The sequence below is a fragment of the Myotis brandtii genome, unplaced genomic scaffold, assembly GCF_000412655.1.
Source record: "Myotis brandtii unplaced genomic scaffold, ASM41265v1 scaffold536, whole genome shotgun sequence".
Classification (NCBI taxonomy): domain Eukaryota; kingdom Metazoa; phylum Chordata; class Mammalia; order Chiroptera; family Vespertilionidae; genus Myotis; species Myotis brandtii.
This window is the reverse complement of record NW_005369967.1, coordinates 201,241-209,041: the sequence shown is the minus strand read 5'-3', so window position 1 is coordinate 209,041 and position 7,801 is coordinate 201,241. Positions and strand designations below refer to the sequence as shown.

The 7,801-nt window shown below is 36.1% G+C and overlaps 1 protein-coding gene and 1 pseudogene across 9 annotated transcripts in view; one reads left to right on the top strand and one right to left on the bottom strand.

Moving 5' to 3' along the window:
• Positions 1–7,801, bottom strand: part of FUT8 (fucosyltransferase 8 (alpha (1,6) fucosyltransferase)) — a 232,794-nt gene that overhangs the window by 135,284 nt on the left and 89,709 nt on the right. The gene's annotated exons all lie outside the window — the stretch shown is intronic.
• LOC102245354 lies at positions 3,540–4,032 on the top strand (annotated as a pseudogene).

Below are 7,801 nucleotides of genomic sequence, written 5' to 3'. Positions count from 1 at the left end.
AAGATTTTATAAAATTCTCAACTCAGACATCTAAACATGTGTCTATCCAAAGCTACTAAATTAAATGCATCAAGTCAATTATTTGGTGTCATAGGTTTCATTAAAAGGTGAGGACCCAGGTATCCCACAAATATATCTACTACATCAGCATAATTGTCATCAATCCCATTGCAGTATCATCATTTACTAAACATGTACTAGGTCTCTGTGCAAAGTGTTTTCTTTATTTTACTCAATTAGGCATCATAACAACCCTATAATGTTATTTTTATCTTCATTTTATTGAAGATAATAGCAAACGTTTACTGACTATTTACTATGTGTCAGTTTTACCCACAGTGTTTTATAGATAAATACTATTATTATCCCTAATGTACAGATGAGAAAGAGGATGCTAAGAAGTTAGTAACTCACCCAAAGTCACACAGCTTTTAAAAATAGCAGAGCCAAGATTCAAATCCTCACATACTGGCTCCAGAGTCTACTCAACTAACTATTAAACTATACTAATATCAAGTAAACCAGCAGAGGGTAAGTAACGTGCCTAAGATCATAAAACCAGAAGGAGCCCAGATTCACAGCCCAGATCTATTTAACTAAGGAGAGTTGTTCTAAACTCCAAATGAATCAAAGCAATATGATTTGACTCACCAAGGAATTATTACTCTGCAGAGACAGAGTTACATACACACTATGAAAATAACAGAGACAGTCCATGAATTTCAATGGTAAGCAATTTAGGAGAATGAAATGTAGTATATCCATGTTGCTTATCTAGGCAACACTACAGGTAGACCAGTTAATTTTAGTAATAACAGACCAAAAACAAAAGCAGCTTTGGCAAACAGATCTAGTAAATGTCATTTATCAGTCTGAATTTTCTCACAAGTAAATATTCATTAGTACATAAAAGACCTTGAATATATTTTAAATCTAGATATTTTATACTATCCAAAAAAAGTAAAGCATAAACACCAATCAATGGACATATCTAGAAGCAGTAATTTTTAAAGGTATCAGAAACATTTTTAAAGAAATAATAAAAAGTAACAGAATCAAATTAGATTTTTTTTGTTATCTGTAAGAATTGATGCATTTATAGTTCTCTCACCTATAATTACAACCCTGACCCTCATCCCTTAAGAGAGATGTAAATTATGGCCATAAACTTCTTCAGTGCTTTTTTAAAGATTTATAATGTACAATTCTGATACCAGAGCTAAAAATGCCTTTGTTAAACCTGAGCACACAACATATAAATCACAATACTACTACTGGCTTATTTTCAAACATTCCCCTAAGAATTTCAAGTCTCAATTCCAAGAATATCACAGACACACAATGACTATCAGGAAGGGTACCTTACACCTAGTATAGTAATTAAAATACTGAAAGCACTAATGATAAAGAATACAGCTCATTGACCAATTGAGTCAACTATATATGAGTCTACGGGGCGCAGCTACAGTGTTTTGGACAGGTTCAAGCCTTGGACTGAGGAGAGGGCACAGTCCTCTCGTTGCCACGTGCAAGTCCCAGCTTGGAGGGCAGAGCCTTCCCAGCACAATTAGCCAACAGCTATAGCTGTAAGCTTGAACCTGTGGTCTGAACACGTGGCCCCACGTGCCTGAGTGATATAGTTCAGGTGCATGTAATTGAGTGGGACTGAAACCCACGAGAATGACGTAAACAACTTGATCACGCCCCTATTTTGCCTCATGGCATCTGCTATAAAATAAAGACAAGGCTTGTGAGCGCTGGCGCTGTCCATCAGAGGGGCAGCGTCCCACCGAGACCCAGCTTTCATTCTCATGTCTGTCTTTTCTAAGCCTTTCATCGCCCCCACTCAGGGTCACTGAACCAGGCTGAGCTGGCATGGCACATAAGGCGCCCTGAGGCTGAGTATGCCATGGCCGTGCCGGCTCCCCACATGAGTCATTAATTTTTCCATGAGTACCTTAAACACATTAAGCCAGTGTGTTCTTCACCAAACATATCTTTTTTTTCATAATTCCAAACTTAATGAGACATTCTCAATTAACCTCACACCAATTTATATGTTTACTTTCTACTTCCAATTACGTTTTTAAACTAATTGGAAGAATTTTAAAATAATAATGAACAGTACCAAACTTATACTGTTTCACTATACCTCAAAAGATGGAATATAAAACATTTTTTATTAATAAAATGTTCCTATTCTAAGTAAGATTTGTTGTTTTTTTAGTTATATTGAATCTGTTGGGGTGTGTGGGTTTTTTTTTAAGTACCATAAAACAGCCAGTAATCTTCAGTGAGGCATAAAAGTACCAAAAAGAATAAGCTATTATAAATCATTAGAGTTACACCAATGTTAATTTAATGCATCAGTTAACTTCTAACTAATATTAGATGAAAAGTGGCCAAAGCAGGTTTTATTTACAACTATGTGTGAAAGAATAACAGAAATATTGTTATTAAGATTAATTTAGGCAACATTTAAAACTGGATTTTTACAAATAATAATATTTGAGCACGATTTGAAATGGATAGATTGTATCACTTGCTAAGAATACTACTGTTCATTTTTAAAGTGTTAAGAGATCTCTACTTTCACCCATGAGGAAGAAATAGGATCCAAATTAACTAACTTCCAATAACAACTAGAAAACTAAACAAACTATCTATATGACCTTGGACAACAAGCAGCTCAAAACTGACTCCTACATAAAGAGAAACAAATAGGTGAGTCCTATAATTACCTGGGGTGTCTTTCTGAAAGCATTTTCAGAAAGCATTTGCAGTATGTAGGAGAGGAAACCCAGATAGAATTCAGTGCATTGCTGGTTGAAAAGACAGAGATTACTGTACAGAAAGGCCAAGGTAACAATTATTTGGGGAGAAAAGTACCTGAAGTGCAAGAGCTACCCCAAATACCTATGGCGGGGGTGGGAGTGAGGGGCAGGGGGTAGGAGGAGAGAAGGACCCTTGAATACCAATCTGCACGTGTATAGGGTGAAAACCCATAAAGTTGAGCAAAAACAACTTATTGGAAAGAAAAATTAACAGGTAGCTAAAACTGAATAATTCCTAGAGCTTACACAGAGCCAAGAATCATTCAAGTTCTCACAAGCAAGATAAAGACTCCTCATTGAATCCTTAGGGCATTCAGTAAAGATCCAAGAAGACAGGTCTACTTTGCAACTAGGCTAAGAAAGCACAAGAGTAAAGGTTCTAAACCAGCGGTTCTCAACCTGTGGGTCGCGACCCTTTGGGCGGTCGAACAACCCTTTCACAGGGGTCGCCTAAGACCATCCTGCATATCAGATATTTACATTACGATTCATAACAGTAGCAACATTACAGTTATGAAGTAGCAACGAAAATAATTTTATGGTTGGGTCACAACATGAGGAACTGTATTTAAAGGGCCAGAAGGTTGAGAACCACTGTTCTAGACCTACCCTAGAAAACCTTAAAAAACATTAACACACATGGAAAGGGAAGAGGGAAGGAAAGAAATTTGCTACTGTTGAGCATGTCTCAGAAAATCTCAGTCTATGAAACTCTCCCACCCATGCAAATTCCACTTCACACTACATGGGACTTTGTCTTGTGTGCCAACAGAAAAGGATTCCGAGATACTGCAAGGCATTGCCAGGCCTACAAATAAAGGTAAAGGAGGTAAAAATAGGTGCAGGGTAAGAATGAAAAAAAAAAAAAAGGATTTGGTGTGTAAAGAGAACTACTAGTAAGAGTATCCTAAGGTAGTTGAAATGTTGGGGAAAAGATTAGAAGCAATATGTTTTGATGGTTTAAAAAGGTTATGTCATATCAAAAAAATTGAGAAAAATGGTTTGAATAAATATCTCAGACACTATATTAGTTGTTCTGCCAGATGTAATTTTAAAATACAATACAGACGAAGATGTAAATCTGCAGGCATATGGCAAGCTTCCAAAACATGCTAAAATCAATGAGATAGATACATTTGATGCTGAAATCCAGTTTGATAATACTGAATATGATGATAAAGACCATGATGATATCTAATACATTCCAAGTTTTCTGAGGATGAACCCCAAAGGTGATAGTGCTTCCCTGAACTTTAGAAAGTTAACCACTTTCTGTGGGGGGGCATAGGACAGGAGTTGGCTGAAGGTGCCTGCCCCTGCCTTGACTTTTCCAAACAAGTCTGAGCCCCCAGGGGTTTACTTAGACATGTCCTTGCTTACAGGACATGAGAGACGCATGTGCTTTCTCAAGGATGCTTACCCTGCTGATTGTATCTAGAGGTTAATTTTAGTTCAAGCTATTGTTACAATAAAAAGCAGGCATTCAGGGCTTTTTTGGCTCCTTATGCCAACTAGCCCCTTAGCCTCTCTTTCACAGAAACATGTGTCAGAGTAATTATTCATCCATCATTCAGGATCTGCTGGTCAGCCCCAGCAACTTTCTATGTTAGCAATTTTATCTAGGCATCCCTTTCCTAAAAGAATACATGAACTTCTGATATTCAAAAACTCTTGGAAGCAATTTTTTGTCTTCCTGATTATTCCCCTCATTAGTTACATAAAACTTTAACACATGTTAACAAACAACTTTAAGAAGCTGTTATTGAGCCCAAGTATGTCTAATTCCAAAATACTATGTTCTTAATAACTCCCTTAAAAAAGAAAGAAAGAAAAGAATAGTCTATATGAGTAGTAAATTAGAAGATTAATGAGAAAAATCCCACTATGCAAGAGAAAATGTTTAGGGTGGTTAACAAACATCTAATAAAGAGTTGTAGCATGTCAGAGAAAATGAATTCTTAAAAGTGCTTAATACTCTGCATGCCCACTTATTTCCTAAACTTTGGGAAATGTATAAAAAATAAAAGTTATATTCATCTGAATAAATGCAAGAGCTGAATCAACTTCTACAAAATATGAAGGCAATGATATTTTGCTATTTATGAAAGTGATTCACATTCAAATAAATCTAACTAAAATTCATGGAATTATAACATCCTTAAAATTACAAAAGCCCTAGTTCTTAACTCTCCAAACCTTCAATACAATATACTACAGACTTCATTTTTAATTCTATGATTATGTGAAAGAAATTATATTGATTTAACACACAGTTAAATTCAATAATAATATTGATCTAATTCATAAGTCGTTTAAAATGATTCATTCTTGAGTCTTGACCTTAATTTACCAAACTAAACTTTAATACTGATGTATTAGTTCTTTCTCTGGAAATTATCTAACTAGAAAATTTTCAGTACTGATGAATTTTCCAAGATCTGCCCACAAAATCATTTTTGTATACTAAAATGTCTCATTTAAAAACAAAAGCCACCTAAAATAAAAATAATAAAAACAAAGAGGTATAATTCAAGAGTTTGACTTCCTTAGTGCCCTATGCATATTCCTTCTAGAGGTAGCTATATCAAGTAAAATAAATCCCTGGATCAATAATGTCCCTACTTTCCCAACAAATTACATTAAATAAAATTAAGTAACCTACTGTAGAGTCCTCCATTAAAAAAAAAAAAAAGTGGGGAGAGTGGTAGATTTACTTTTCCTTGTTTATATTTCTCCTACTATATATTCCTAAAAATATATATTGTGGATTTGGTATCCAAAAGATCTTCCAGCAAAACTCACATACTTACATAACTTTTTAGCAGTTTAACGTTCAAATTCAGATTCAACAAAAACTTCCTAGACCAGTGGTCGGCAAGCTCATTAGTCAACAGAGCCAAATATCAACAGTACAACGATTGCAATTTCTTTTGAGAGCCAAATTTTTTAAACTTAAACTGTATAGGTAGGTACATTGTTATTAACTTAATTAGGGTACTTCCTAAGCTGGCCTTTGCTAAAAACGTCCTCAATCTGATTGAGGTACGTTCGATGAGGTCGACCCCTTCCAACTCTCCCATCCACACTCGTCTTGTATACTTGTTTCGTCTATCTCCTTTCCGAAAACCGACTTCTGCGCATGGGCCATGAAGTTTCAATTGCACTGTACGTGCGCGCCCGCACGTGGTATTTTGTGGAAGAGCCACACTCAAGGGGCCAAAGAGCCACTTGTGGCTCGCGAGCCACGGTTTGCCGACCACTGTCCTAGACTATACTAGGAATTAAATTCCAACCACAACTGTATAAAAAGGGTATTGATGGCCATATGTTTAAAGGCAAATGACTTTCAGAGAGAGTAAATAATTTGCTCCTACAACTTGCAACAAGTGAATTCAAGGACTGAAATCCAGATATTACTGATGCCAAAAGGAAGGAGGAAGAGAAGACTTACTGCATGTCAATTATGAGCCAGGCACTTGCACACACTTACTCACTTAATTCTTATCATTGCTTTGTAAGCTAGGCACTATATACACTTTGAAGATGAGGAAACTGAAGTAATAAGTAATTAAGGTTTGTACAGCTAGTCATAGTAAAGACAAAACAGAAACCCTGGGATTACACATTGATAGATTGTTTACCTCAAATCACTACTTGTGATCCAAGGAGGAATGATCTGTTGTTTAATTTTTGGTTTTGGTTTTGTTTTGTTTTGTTCCTACAAAGAAGGGAACAATTTCACTGAATCAATTTTAACAAAATTTTCTAATTCCTTGAGATAATCATCTATGTTGGTAATCCCTGGAGGGTACCTATCAAGAATCCCCATTCCCAGCAGACAAAAAGATAATATTGATAACAGCACTTAGCATGCAAACAGATGTCTACCCAATATTAACCCAATAATCCAACAGGAAAAAAAAACGTGATTACCTCATGTCCTTAGAATAGCTTTGCAACAAATTAGCCTCCTCTTGAACCAGGTGCCAATTCTTGAAACAAGCTGAAATACTTGTCCCCATTTTACCCAGTGCCCCCACATTCTACTAATTTAAGCCTATGATCCCACTCCCCACAAGCATAACTCTAAAGGACAGGAAGAGCAGAAAAAAGGGTGGTCTTAAAATGGGAAAGAAACTCTATGGGGACTAAAAAGCAAAATGCTTTTCCTCCCACCTTCTAAATTCTTCTAGATGGACTATTAATAAAAATTAACAAAAAAAAATAACATTAGAAAATCAAATTTTAATATATTGGCACAGAGAATTCATATACTCTTTAAAGTTCCAAAGATGGTCTGGTAAAACTTGGTATACTAGTACATACCATTTTGGACAAAGGAGAAAGGAGGGGTAGGGTAAGAGATTTCAAAGGAAGTAGGCAATTTACAAGTAGTTGAAGAAGAACAACCCAGAAACAATCAGACACAGGGAATAATCTAGTAAACAGGCTCCTGTTTGGGGCACCTTCTTATCTTCCTTATTTAATTCAAATTAGTCTGCTAAAGAGAGCATGGGAAAATTCCCTCTGAATCTTTTAGGCAGTAAAGGGGGGAGGGTCAAAGGTTCTTTCTGAGTCTTTTGTTTCTTAATAACCAGCTTAAAATCAACATCACAAAAGGCAAAAACTTTGGTACCCTTCAAAACAATACTGTTCCAATAAATATATATACACACACACTATATATATATATATATATATATATGTATGTATATCAAACCTAAGTAATTTTCACCTCTTTATCATACAAAGTGTCTGTTTTCTGCTAACCTATAAAATTGTCTTCCATTGCCTGATATTCTTGACACCATTACAATTAGATAATTATTAGTAACTAGAGGCCCGGTGCATGCGTTTGTGCACCGGTGGGGGCCCTCGGCCTGGCCTGAGCCCTCTAGCAATCCGGGACCCTTCGGGGGATGTCAGAGAGCCAGTTTTGGCCGATCCCCACAAGCCAGGCCGAGGGA